Below are 14,901 nucleotides of genomic sequence, written 5' to 3'. Positions count from 1 at the left end.
CATCTAAACCAGCTTACTTTTTAGTTTTCATTGACATTACATGCTCCCAGAGACTAGATGGCGATACATATAAAAAATTAAATTTCCTGTTACGAGACCTAATATTCTGAGAATCGAGTCTATTCTTAGCTTTGTTGTGAGTACTACCAATGTTAGAAGATATATTTTCAAAATGATCATTAAACTCATAAGCAAAATCATTTGAATTTTGTTTAGGGAAAGCGCTTCTACAAGAATTACAATCATTGCCCATATTAATTTTAAATGTTTTCCAAGACTCATTTATATTGGTAACTTCAGATAACCTTTCAAAGATATGTTTCCGCTTAGATTTCCTTATCTCAGTGGTGACTTTTGCTTTATCTCTCTGTTTCATTAATGACAGTATTTCATTGTTCATCCATGGGGATTGCTTTCTTCTTACTCTTCTTGTCTTTATTGGCATATGTTTGTTCACTACCTCTAGAAGCAATCTTTCCAATTCATTAGTTGCATCATTGACGTTACTACATTCTTTGAATTTCTCCCAATTTCGATTATGTAAATCCATCCTGAAAGCCTTCACGTCAACATTTTCCGACTTTCTGAACGATATAAACGTTTCTTCTGAACAAGTTTGTTACCTTTACATACCAGATAACTGGCATAATGATCAGTCATACCATTCTGAATAATACCATACGAGTTTATTTTATCAAGACAATCAGTTAGTATATGATCAACAAGAGTGCAAGATATGTCAGTTACTTTGGTATACAGCATTTTATTTACCTGTTTCAAATAATGTATATCATCGATTTGATTATAGGCCTTAATTTGTATATCCTTCAAAATGTTTTTCATTATATCAAAGTTTCTATCGCCCATAATGATGAGCTGACAATTGAAACTATTAACATAGGTCCTCATAAAAACTAAACAGTTCAATTTTGGAATTTGGTGGCCTATACCAATTTACAAATAAAACTGCTTTTGTGTTCTTAAAACAAAATCTTATACATAAAGCTTCTAGATGTTCTAACGACATGAACGAAGAGTGACTAAGCGCATCAAATTGGATAGACTCGTGAACATAAATAGCCTCTCCACCTCCATTTCTATTCCTGTCTCTTCTTAGCAGTCCATAATGTGGAACAAATGTAATCTAGTCTCAATTAGAGCGAGAAAATTAATATTATTTAACAAAAGAATTTGCTTTATTTCCTCGTAATTTTTTAGAAAGGTTACACTGTCTATTCATATGAACAAATTTTATTTCCTTACTAGTAACTTCTTCATATTCTAAAGATTTTTTTAGTGTCATATTTTGGATAAGTTTTGGTAGAGTCATCAACATCAGGGTCTGAATTATTTTCTAAATAATTTGGAAGGTGTTAAAGTAGACATTTAGAACACTCCCAATTTATTGAATTCTCATTTGAGTCTTCTTATGTCATCGTAGAGTCTCCAGTACAGTATACATGTATGTGAACCCATGCTTGAAAAAAATACAGAGCAATTCTTTTTTGATTTGCTTTAACACATTTACTACAAATAACACAAGAAAATTATTGTACCATTTCGATAAAAGACAGAGAAAAAAAGCTATATATATATATATTTATTTATACATAATCAATCAAAGCGAAAAGAAGTTTGAAAATTAATTACAAAGTCTTCTTCTATAATGTAAATAAAACAATCTCTAAAAGACCAGTATCGGCCGCACAGAAACGCTGTTAGCGTAACATTTCACTAACACTGCGCTAACAAAGGGCCCTGTTACAACCGGTAATCTCGCCGCGATGGCTATAATGCATTATTTACATCTGAGATCAACGCTTGACATCACAATCTGTATAGTATTATCCATTAAAGGAGAATGAAACTCTTGGAGCAAGTTAGCTTTTGTGAAAGCAGAAAAATCTAAGAATAAGATCAACAAAACTTTGAGTAAAATAGGACTAGCAATAAAAGAGTTATGAGCATTTGAATGTCGAGATCACTAATGCTATGGAGATCCTCCCATTGGCAATGCGACCAAGATCTGTGATGTCACACACGTACAACTCTCCCATTCGGACACTGAAAATATACCCCAAAACATCTCTTTTTGCTCATTCTAATCATATGACAAACGATTCATCAATGATATAATGTTGTGAAACCTCTGTACTTGTCATCTCATAAAGAAAACACCTAACCTTGTGAAAGACTCTATAAAAGTGAGAATATAAGTGAAATAAGTACTAAAGTAATGAGGGAGTTGTACGTGTGTGATATCACAGATCTTGGTCGCATTGCCGATGGGAGGATCTACATGGCACTAGTGATCTCAATATTCAAATGCTCATAACTTTCTTATTATTCATTCAATCTTCCTCAAACTTTCAACAATATGTTTCTTAGATTTTTCTCTTTGATATGGATTCAGCTAGTTTCAAGAGTTTCATTCTCCTTTAACAAATCAACTCCTAACAACATGGGTAGAATTACCGCGCAGAAGGCACAGAAAGCTGTTATTAGGGGATTAGAGTGAGGCAAAATCTATAATTTGTGCGTAGTGATCTAGATTTAACTTAGATTTAGTTATAATTATTTGCACATCCTACAAGTTTAAAATCTTGTCTAGGAAAGGGTAAAGGAATGTAATTCATTATCATATGGTTACAGCCCGATAGACCGCGGGTCCGATAGACCGCGGGTCCGATAGCCCGCGGGTCCGATAGACCGCGGGTTCGATAGTCCGCGGGTCCGATAGACCGCGGGTCCGATAGTCCGCGGGTCCGATAGACCGCGGGTCCGATAGCCCGCGGTGTGTGTAAAATTATGGTCAGGATATAGTGAGATCCAATGCCATCAAGAGGTCAAAAGGCCAATGATACGAGTCCATTGGGGTTCTATAACGATGACCCAAAGGACAATCACCCCCTGACATCTACTTCAAGGAAAATATTATCCCCATATTTTATCGTCAGGGACTGTTACCCCCCCCCCCCCCGGAAATTTACCCTCTAGACGCCATACGGAGCCATCGACTTGACGACATGGCGAGATATTTTATCTTGCCAAGTCGACTTAAATAAGTTACATGTCAACATAGCGATATATCGGGATTCTCGCCGGGGCTTGTACACTTCATATCTCGCCATGTGGACATATCGACCTGACAAGATAGAATATATCGCTATGTCAAAATAATAAGCGTATTAATTACTTAGGCGGCGGAAGCGGGGGGGGACCTTTCCTCCTAAATTTGAGGTGGGGGACGGTCCCCCCTAGATTTTTAGTTGAGAACCTTTTTTTTGCTTGTCAATTTGTTTTCTACGTCCCCCCTAAATTGAGGTGGACCCCCCCTAAAATCTTTTTGTCCCCCTAATTTTGGTTTATAACCTTTTTTCTTGTCAAAATATTTTCAAAATTGGTGGTCCTTCCTACAAATTTTGGTTGATTTGCTTGTCAATTTTTTTACCTGTGTCCATCCCAAAATTTCAGGTGGACCCCCCTAAATTTTTTTGCCTTCCGCCGCCAATGATTAATTAAGACATGGCAAGATAAAGTACCACGCCATGTCGTCACGTTAATAGCATTTTCAAGGCTCCATACTAGGGGTAATTATCCGGGGTAATTATCTGGAGGGTAAATTTCCGGGGGGGGGGTATCAGTCCCCGCCGGTAAAAATATGGGGATAATATTTTCCTTGAAGTAGTTGTCAGGGGGTGATTGCCCTAATTGGGTTATTGTTATAGAACCCAGGCGCGGATCCAGGATTTCGTGGGGAGGGGGGGGGGGAAATTTGACCTGATTTTTGGCGCCCATATGTGTACTTTTCGAAAAATGGCGCCCACTCCCTCCCGGCCATGCTAACTAAAGTGCCTTAAATGGATTTTGAATTATCTTATAATCACATTTAAAAAAAACAAAAGACCACTTTTTCATGTGTTCTTGAAAAAAAAAATCCATGAATATATAATGTAATATCAATGGGAGCGCAAAGCACGAGCGATTTTTTTTTTTTTTTTTTTTTTTTTGGGGGGGGGGGTTCAATTTGGTTTAACTTCTTACCAGAGTAGGCCCTACTAGAATATTCTGTGAATGGGAGCTGTAGTTTCTGTACTGTTGTGTTAGAATACCCTTCAATAATATTAATGATAACCTCTTGGGAATAATGCAATCTCGAAGCAATCGACTAATTCTCCTCATCAGTGGCGTATTTATTCAGCATGGGTGCACGGGGGGGGATGGGTGGCGAGGGCACCAAGTTAAAAAAAAAATAAATGAAATGGGGGGGGTAGACGTCAAAGAAAATCTGATATTTCATTCTTAAAAACAAATCTCACAAGGCCTAAATAAATAATGAGAACGCGAAGCGCGATCTGATTTTTTAAAATAGATTTATCATGTATTATATCCTGAAAGCCTAAGTCAGGTGCGGACCCAGCTTCCGCCATTAGGGGGAGGGGCCATTTTTTCACCCATATTTTCCCCGATCGGCCGCTCAAAGTTGATTTTTTTTGGTTTCTTTGAAGGGGTTGTCCCAGTGCCGTAATGAGCCAACAATTTCGAGGGGGCTCGATATGGTGTATCGCATAAAATTAATAAGAAGTTGCCAGTGAGCGAAGCGAGCAAGCAAATATGCTGACATTTTTATTACAAAAATACAAGGTTGTGATAGATTTTGACATAATATTTGGAAAATAATATTATATTTCATCCTTATCCCTTTCCTTTTCTCTCTATTTTTTCTTAGTCTTGATTCTCTCTTCTTCTTCTTCTTTTTTTTTTTTTTTTGGGGGGGGGGCAAAACACCCATGTCCTAACAGTCATTTCCTAGCTTTACTTTATAAGCAACATAAATGTGTAATAATCTCTTAAGCCCTACGTAATCTAAAAATGAAATTTCATGTATTTTGTCCTGAAAATTGAACATTTTGGGCAATGTTTGTGAACCTGAACAGCGTATATAACTAGATAATTACCACGAGCGCGAAGCCGAGCAGAAATGTTAAATATTCGTTCTGGCCTGGTCGAAAAGGGACATGTTAAGGATGTTTTGCAGTTAGCCATTAAGACGATACATATTTCAACGATTAAATAATGCGAGCGCGAAGCGCAAGCTGAACAGTTTTGATATTCCAACCTAAAAAGATGAGATTTCAAATCCCCCAATGGGACATTCGATTCATGTTTGTCAATCATGAAAAAGGATGGGTAATTTTTGGTATCTTCCTACAATAATAATGCGAGCGCAAAGCGCGAGCAAATTTTTTTTGATATTCTGATTCGAAACTGGATAATTTTAGCACGTTTTGAATAAGATCAAGCTTTGTATCCTAAAAACATGCGTGCGCGTGTTTTAGAGTTAGACAGAATCCTGGCAATCTGAATACATTTCATTTTTCATCATAAAAATCAATAATGCGAGCGCAGAGCCCGAGCTGAAAATAATATTTGAAATTCCGATATGAAAAGGGTCAATTTAAGCACTGTTTACAGCACTGTGTATATAGGGAAATTTGATAGCACTATATAAATAATGCGAGCGCGAAGCGCGAGCTGATATTTTATTATTTATTTGACCTAGGGTCGAGACATTTTAGGCCTAAGGACATTTTGTCATCATATAAGAATGATGACTATCTTCTCTTTGTTTTCCTAAAAATTTATTTCTGAAAAAGGGACAATTTAGTTATAATGAATTTATACAAATTTTATTTCATATTTATTAATCTGTTAAGCCTAATGAGTGTGTGAAATTTGTTGACAGTGCATGAGGCCTGAAAACTGGATATTTTAAGTATTTTTGTAATCATGAATAGGATTCATTGGTTGATATATTTTTAGCAGATAATACGAGCGCAAATCGCGATCCGGATTTTTCTTTTAATGGGGGGATTTAAGTAGTTTGTTATAAAATTAATATATAGGTATACATAACTCACCAATCAAAACGCGAGCGCACAGCGCTAGCTCATAGGCCTTTATTATTATTTTTTTTATAATCGAGACACCTGAAAAGGTATATTTAGAGAATCTTATATGAAATATAAAAAGACAATACATAGGCCTACTTGGCATATAGTGCGAGCGCACAAAATGTTGCAAATGTTGATTCAAACCATAAAACGGACATTTTCCAGAGCACTTAAAACATAAATTGGTAAATAAAACAAAATAATGAAAGATCGATGTCCGAGCTGAATTATGTTTTGTATATTGATATCAAAACTTGATATTTTAAACTACATATCAGCCTATTGAGCTGTATTTATATACTGACTTAAGAAGGACTAAGGTATAATTCCTATTCTAATTGCTTGTCCTTTTCTCTTCCTTTTTTCTGTTTCTTACCCCTTTTTGTGCCACCATGGGGGGGGGGGGCAAAATCTTTGCCCCCTGGATCGACCTATGTATGTTGACTTGAAAAACACTAACACTTACATGTGGGATTGAAGCAGAGGATGCATACCTCATTAATCAAATATTGCGAGCGCGTAGCGCGAGCTGAATTTGACAATAACCCTTTTTTGTGACCCTGAACAGGGTATCTATCTCGCTAAACAGACTTAAAACTCGAAAACATTTTTTTTTCTGTTATCGTAAGAACGGGATATTTTAATTCAGCCGCATTAATTGAAGTTTTTTGGCAGGACATATATTTTACTATAAACAGGCAATGTTGCGTCCCCGGTCGAAAATGAATTTGCATGAAGCCCTCTAAGTTTAAGGTCAATTTGGCGCCCTCGGTTGAACATAAACTTGGCACCCCCATCATGTGAAATATAACTTTGCCCTCCCTCCCCTCTCTGAAACATGTATTTGTCGCATTATGGTCAAAATTCAAATTAGCGCTCCTCTAGTTCGAACATCAATTTGGTGCCCCGCTAGATCGAACATCAATTCGGCGCCCCATAGTTCGAACGTCATTTTGGCGCCATCAAATCGACGTCCAGGGGGGCGTTTCATGAAAGGACTTGTCGGACGTTTTATCCGACAAGTCCCATTTCATCCGACAGTTACCATAGTAACAGTACCTCTCAGCCAATCAACATCAGAGAAAGATGTCAGATCTGAAAACTTGTCGGATGAAAATGTTGATGAAACACTCCCCAGGTCAACATCTCCCTCTTCCGTTTCCCATCTCCTTTTCTTTCTTTTTTCTTTCTTTTATCCTCATTCCCCTTCCTTCCTTTCTCTTTCTTTCTCTCTTTCTTTCCCCCTCTTCTTTTCCCCCCTTTCTTCTCTTTCCCCCATCTTCCCCCTTTTCTTCTCTTTTTGCTGTCTTTTCTTTCCCTCTTTTCTCGTTTTTCCTCTCTTCCCACTTACTCTCGCTCTTTTTTCTTCTTCTTTTCCCTTTTTCCTTACTCCGTTCTTTTCTTTTCCCTCTTCCACTTTTTTTTTCTTTTCCCCTTAACTTCTCCCTTTTTCTTTTTCTTCCTTCTCCCTTTTTTCTCTTTTAATATTTTTTCTTCTCTCTCTCCCCTTCCTCCCTCTCTCTCTTTCTTCTCTTCTTCCCCTCTTCCTCTCTCTCTCTTTTTTCTTATCTTTCTTCCCATCTTCCTCTCTATTTAGATATTCTTCTCTTCGTTCCTCTTTTTTTTCTTCTTTTTCCTCCTTTTCCTTTCTCCTTTCTTTTCTTCTCTTCCTTTTCCCTCCTCTTTTTTCCCTCTTCTTTCCCCTTTTCTTCTCCCTTTTTTCTTTGTCTTTCCTTTCCCCTTTTTCTTCTCTTCCTTTCTCCTTCTTACCCTCTTTTCTATTCTCTTCTTTTCCCATCTTCCTCTTTTTTTTTATTCTCTCCCTTTTCCCCTCTTCCCCCCTCTTTTTTTGGGAGCTGGGGGTGGGGGGGGGGTGAGGCAGTCCCCCCTCGGCCCTCCATGGATCCGCACCTGATAGAACCCCATGGCCTCGTATCATTTGACCTTTGGACCTCTCGATGACATTTGATATATCTGATCATAATTTTACACACACTGCGGACTATCGGACCCGCGGTCTATCGGACCCGCGGACTATCGGACCCGCGGTCTATCGGACCCGCGGTCTATCGGACCCGCGGTCTAACGGACCCGCGGTCTATCGGACCCGCGGTCTATCGGGATGTCCCCTTATCATATATGCCTACAAAATTGAATTATTATTACATTTTAAACATGAAATGGCAGCAGGTAGTAAATATATATAATTTAATTTAAAAAATATCGAATAAGGTTCAAAAAGATTTAAAAAATTAGCCTATCATGATATTACGATGGAGATTCTGTACAAAAAAAATGCAATCCAATCTTTCATCAGTTTCTTTTGTTTAATAATGCTCTTCACAGACTTCACTCATCATGCCCATGATAGAGTATTTGCCAATGATGGTTATCATGCGATAAACTTCATCAGCTATTGTTCTTCTTTCTAATGTAGGGTCTATTCGTAAAAATGTCTTCAAACACCTAAATAAATGATATATCTTGGAAGAAAAAAAATCTTTGAAAAGGATCATATATCTTGGCACTAATCAGCATCCCCCGCTATATACCTATATATATATTCCTAAAGGGGTACTCCAGGCTGAAGAAAATAATACGATTTGAACAGTAAAGTGAGACAAACAAAACACTGACAAATTGATAAAAATTGGAATGCAATGAGGGTCTGTTGTATCATTAAAAAATCGGTTTATTTAAATTTTGTCCACACAGAATATTGCTTCAAAGATCATCATTTTGTTACTCGGGCGACATACACATTTGAGACAATTATGAGTTCATTTCAATAAAATCAGGAAAAAGGGGAAAGAGCTAGAGGATATGGCATTATCGTTCCATTTATTGCATATTCATGGACACATGCTGCTCAGTAATATCAGTTGCAAAAAAAGTGTTTAATTTCTAATATTCAAGAATTTTGTAATTTTTTTAAAGATTTTGATGAAATTTTCACCAATTTGCTCATCTAATTTTACTCAATTTTTTCATATATTTTTGGGCCCAGAATACCCCTTTAATTCGGTCGAGGTATATTTTTAATTACTTGGTATAAGAAAGGGAGACACGTTTTAAAGAGAGAAGTTATTCACTAACATCGTCACTATTGGTTCCCTTGGCCCTGTTAGTGATTTGTATTAACATTAGCGCCACTGTTAGCTTCTGCTAAGCCTTTTATTGTTAGATTATTAGGAATTCGGCTAAGCTTCTGTGAGTTTATCGATACCGGTAGGCCTTCTTTTAGTGCTCTTTTAGTGAAAACAATGCGTCTAGCGGTGGTCTCCCGTGAAAGGTGTGACTGGCCCTACTGTTGGCGTTCTGTTAAGCTAACAACGCTTCTGTGCGGTCGCCACTGAAGTTTAGTACATACAGCTATATTGACCTATTATGTTTTCTGTTCACTCAACTTGGAAATTCTAAAGTAGTCAATGTCATATAATAATGGTGAGTGGACAAATGGCAAATAAACCATGTGGATAATGGACGAAATGATGGTAAACCAAATGATAGTAGACGAGTTGATAATTGAACGAATTGGCATGAGATCAATTGGAAATAAACCCATGCGGCCTGTAAATGTTGTGGTCGAGGGGATGGGTGGCTAATGCTAAATTTATGATTAATCAGAAATAAGAATAACAGGGAACCTAAAAAGATTATTTTGTAATAAGTAAAAATACTTTCCAGATCTATCGTCGATTATGAGCTAGCCAGGCGTCTTGTAGACGCATGTCCCTATCACTTAAGAGTTGGTCTATGCTTAATAGATTAGGCACACTGTAGTGTACTTAGCGAAATACTAATGTCATTACCGTTGATATTGTTATAGATTTTACGTGTGATTTATCTGGAATTAAGTTACATTTATTCGGAATGTGCATTCTTTGAAAGTGTGGCCTATACCAGAAAGAGGAAGGGTGTGCTGACGGTGCCTTGAGGTACACCCTCAAGAACGTCCGATTATGCCATGCCTTGCAGGTTGATAATTTGCATTGTGTCCTCAAAACGCTGCAAGAAGAAGAAAGAAAAGCGTACATAATCTACTAACAGTTTTGTTCGTGTGTCTCTGTGTGTGTACTTCCTCCAGGAGAACACCATCCTCCAGCACCAAAGTTAAAGTCACCAGAACCAGGTACGGGACCAGTTACCACAGAAGACACACCATTTTCCTTTCCCGACAATTCAGCTCCTAAAGATGCAACTGAATCTGATACGAGTCTGTCTTCCGGTGCCCAAAAATCTACTCCCACCATGCCAGAGGGTCAGTACACATAACATCGTTATATTCAAACATTCTACATTCTGGTTTGTGAAAAATGTCAAATGGTAATTTTCGTAAGCATCTATTGTGAAATAATATGGTGCAGTGTATATTAGTAGGCCTACCCGATATTGTCTGGTCGTACTGTTATATTAGGTATTGGCGCGGAAGTGAATTATACGCGAAAGAATATTTTTTTTTTTTTGTTCCTTATTAATTATTTATTAATTTATCTTCATCATTATCGTTATTTTCTTATCTTTTAAACTTATTCCATTTTATTTATTTTGTTTATTCTTTTTTTTTTTTTGGGGGGGGGGTTAGGGTGTGATAAATTGGATAGTTTAGAGTCTGTAGACAGGCTTAGACGTAGACAAAGACTATTTTATTTTTTCCATATTTCACACTCTCTCGCGCACCCACACACTATTTGTCTCATTCACATATATGTAGGCTATTCTCACTTTTATACACCTAAACACATCCCACACAAAATAAACCTAAATTTTGTATACAATATAACAGGTACTAACTTAAAGGTCAAATCATCTCGGAAGAGAGTGGATTGAAATTCATAGAGATGCTCAAACAGGTATAACCAGGGGCGGATCCAGTTTCCGCCATTTAATCCCCGATCGGCCGCTCAAAGATGATTTTTTGTTTGTTTCTTTGAAAGGGTAGTCCTAACAGTCACTACTTAGCTTTATTCTTATGAAGCAACATATTTGTGAAATAATCTCATAAGCCCTATTTTAAAAGTGCGAGCGAGATGCGCGAGCTAAAACTTTTTTAAAAAGTCATGCATTTTGTCCTGATAATTGTACATTTTAGGCGATGTTGTGATCCTAACCATGATGCGTATGTCAGTACAGATTACTGCGGGCGCGAAGCCGGAGCAGAAATTTTTAAAATGCATTATGACCTGATCGAAAAAAGGACCTGTTAAGGACTTGGTTAAGACGATACATATTTCAACAATTAAATGATGCAAGCGCGAGCTGAAAATCTTTGACATTCCGACCTGTGAAATGGACATTCTAAGCACCTTTTCTAAAATATGAACGGGATAGGTATATAACTAAACAATTGATGCGAGCGCGAACGGAAAAAAGGTATTTCAGACCTAAAAACAGGAAACTTTATTCACGTCTTGTAAATCATGAAGGATGGGTATCTTCCTACATTAATAATGCGATCGCGAAGCGCGAGCAGAACATTCTTTTTGATATTCTGATCTGTGACTTGATAATTTAAGCACGTTTTAAATAAAGAACAAGCTGCGTATCTCAATAAACATACGTGCGCGTGTTTTAAGAGTTAAATAGAATCTGGGAATTTTGAATACATTTTTTAATCATAAAAATCAATAATGCGAGCGCGAATAACAAAATATTTGATATTCTCACCTGAAAAGGGTCAATGTAAGCCCTATTTCAAGTACTGTGTAGGAAAACTGTGAAGTAGATGTGGATTGCACTCAATAAATGATCCGTGCGTGAAGCGCAAGCTGATATTTTTTAATTATTATTTTGACCAAGGACAGGGAAATTCTATTTTTTCATCATATGAATATGATCTTCCTATTCTTCTTTCTAAGCGCGAGATGAAACATGCCGATATTCCATTCTGAAAAGGGACAATTTAGTCATTAGGAATTCATGAAAATGATATTATCTTATTCAATGATGTGATAAAACTAATGAGAGGGTTAAATTTGTTAATATTGAGGCTTGAAAACTGTTATACATAACTCACCAATCAAAGTGCGAGCGCACAGCCCTAGCTCATAGGCCTACGTTTTGATAATCACACACGTGAAAAGGGATATTTCAAATATATTTCAAATACAAAAGGTACTTGGCAATTCAAATAGTGCGAGAGCACAGCGCAGGTTAAAAATGTTGATATTCACACCATAATACGTATATTTTGCAGAGCACTTAAAAAAAATTGTAAATCAAACAAAATAATGAAAGCTCGATGTCCTAGCTGAAATGTGTTTTGTAAATGGACTTCAAACAGCGTATGTTCTATATCAGCCTATTGAGCAAGATATGTAACTCATCGAACAGGTACTGCGAGCACATTATAACTTGATAATAGTGAATTGAACTTTTTTTTCAAGTCTCCCCCTTACCTTATTTTATTCACTCGTTTTCCTTTAATTCCTTTTTTTCCTCCTTTCCTTTCCTTTCCTTCCCATTCTTTTTCTTTTTTTTACTATCCCTTTTTTTACTTTTCTTTTTTTCTACGGCAATGGGGGGGGGGGGGGGGAGGGGGGGGGCGGGCCCCTTGACCCGTTTGGATCCGCCTATGTATTACGAAATCGAAATCGGATGATGTTACATAAGATAATGACATGTTGTTTTGCATAAATATGCATCACACTGGTAATACACAAATGAGAGAGCCAGCCAGAAACACTCACTGTTTATATTGTACTGTATTTTATCGTATAAATTAGTTATTCCAATCATGGACCTATTTGTTACAATAGAGGCCTATATCTTTCAATTTTTTTTGTAATTTTATGACAATTTTAGCGTTTAATTTGTACATTCAAAATCTAAAGTGATACATCATGTTCATGTAGATGGTGTGTAAACTTTGTTGTTTTCTTCATTCTGTTTATTTAGACTCTGGAGCTGGAGATGGTCGTAGGCCTAGAGAAAGAAGGGGTAATTTATTTGTCGTAGTGTTTATACACAAACCCACCTAAATTAACATGTACACACACATCATCGTACACACGCAAGGTTTAGTAGTTTGACAATCGCCAAAGTTGGACGTTTGTGTGTGTGTGTGTGTGTGTGCGGTCTCATTCTGCGAGTGAGCGTTGGTGTCAACCGTAATGGCCTGTTCTCAGCCCGGGGGGGGGGGGTACTCGAATGCTAACATGATAGCTATGTGCCGCGCCAAAGTCGGGGGTTGGGGGCTCTGGAACAAAGCTTGGTAGCGGCAAAAAAAGTGCGTGCGTGCGTCTAGCTCGACCAAGCCCCCGAAGCTACCGCCATTTTGTTTAATCCATTAGAAGCTAAAATAAGCCCTCATTAATATTAATTTCGTACGATGCTCCCTCGTCAACTGTGGTTTTGTACGTGTATTAGACAATACGCACATCAGCGCAATGACAAAGGTCAACTTGGCAAATTCATTAATGTATTCATTTTGTTACGCGCTCGTGACGCGAAGGATTCAGCGAATCAAGCAAGCGCAAATCTGAGATGATATGTTGCGCTATATAAAGTATCGATATCACAAGCGATAATCACTTAAAAACAAAGCATTGTTTGTATTGCGTCTTATAGGCCTTTGCTAATTCCAAAAGGGAAGATGAAAAGAGTAGATCAAGTCGTGATTAGGTAAAGAGGTCTCTACAGCTTTTGCCATCCCTAAATCGTAGTTACCATACTTGTAACTCATGATGAAACGGGCCCCAATTTATTATGTTTAATACGTTTCCTGTCCCCTTTATTCTCCAGCATTTCTTACTCTGTTTTTTTTTTCCATTTAATCATTTTCTCACTCAAAATTCTTTTGTGCCGCCTTTCTCCTACATATGTAGAGCACATTTTCAAAAGGGGTTAGGTCCATTTTTCATCAAACTTGATTTTTATGTCTTAATGTATAGATTTTTAGTAGCTATATAAGATGATACCATAGAAAAGTTGAAATTCCTATTAAAAAGTGAACTAATATGGCAAAGAAAAATCACCTTTTTTTCAAAAGGGGTTAGGTCCATTTCAGTTTAGTTGCAAAAGGTTTTTTTTTTGGAAAATAATATCTTAAAAAATATGAAGACAAGTAAATATCTTTTATACCCAATTTTATGTTCTCATGGTAGGGTACCATGAAAATTCAGTTTCGCATAAGAATATTGCAATATGGTAGAATTAAAAAATAATTATTTTCTTGGAGTGGACCTAACCCCTTTTGCAACTAAACTTTTCTGAAGAACTCATTTGTCAAAAGGGGTTAGGTCCATTTTTCATATATTTTATTGTTTTCTGTCTCTAAACCTCTAAATTTTCAGTCACTCTGATGATACCAAAGAAAATTTGAAATTCAAATGAAAACGTGAATGGAAGTGGCAAAAAAAAAATCACTTTTTTAATCAAAAGAGATTGGATTCACTTCAATTTACTTGCAAAAGGGGTTAGGTACACAATGATATTTTTTTTAAGTATATAGAAAAAATTGAAGACAGGTAGATTTCTTTTATACCTAATTTTATGTTCACATGATAGAGTAGTACATCATGACAATTTAGTTTCTCATAAGAATATTGCAATAAGTGAGAATAAAAACATGGTTTTTCTCGGAATGGTCCAAAGTGACCCTAACCCCTTTTGCAACTAAACTCTTCATATATTTCCTTCTTTTTTTCCCACTTGTTATCTGTCTCCTGGTTTCCATAAATCTCGTCTTATTTCTCTTCCACCCCTTTTGTTCCTACTTCCCACATTCTAGCTCTCTTACCACCCCCTCTAAATTATCTCTTCATATGTGCCCTTCCATTTCTTTCTCATCTCTTTTCAATCCACTTCTCATCACTCTTTCCCTCTTTCGATCTTCATCTCATTTTGAATTTCGCAAATTCGAAATCCCTTTCATTTTAGCTCTGTACAAATACTATATGAACACAAATGAAAGACATAAAGGAATTCTCTGGTTAGGGATGAATTT

This window comes from Lytechinus pictus, chromosome 6 (genome assembly GCF_037042905.1).
Source record: "Lytechinus pictus isolate F3 Inbred chromosome 6, Lp3.0, whole genome shotgun sequence".
Taxonomy (NCBI): domain Eukaryota; kingdom Metazoa; phylum Echinodermata; class Echinoidea; order Temnopleuroida; family Toxopneustidae; genus Lytechinus; species Lytechinus pictus.
The sequence above is the reverse complement of the archived record's forward strand: the minus strand, read 5'-3'. Positions refer to the sequence as shown.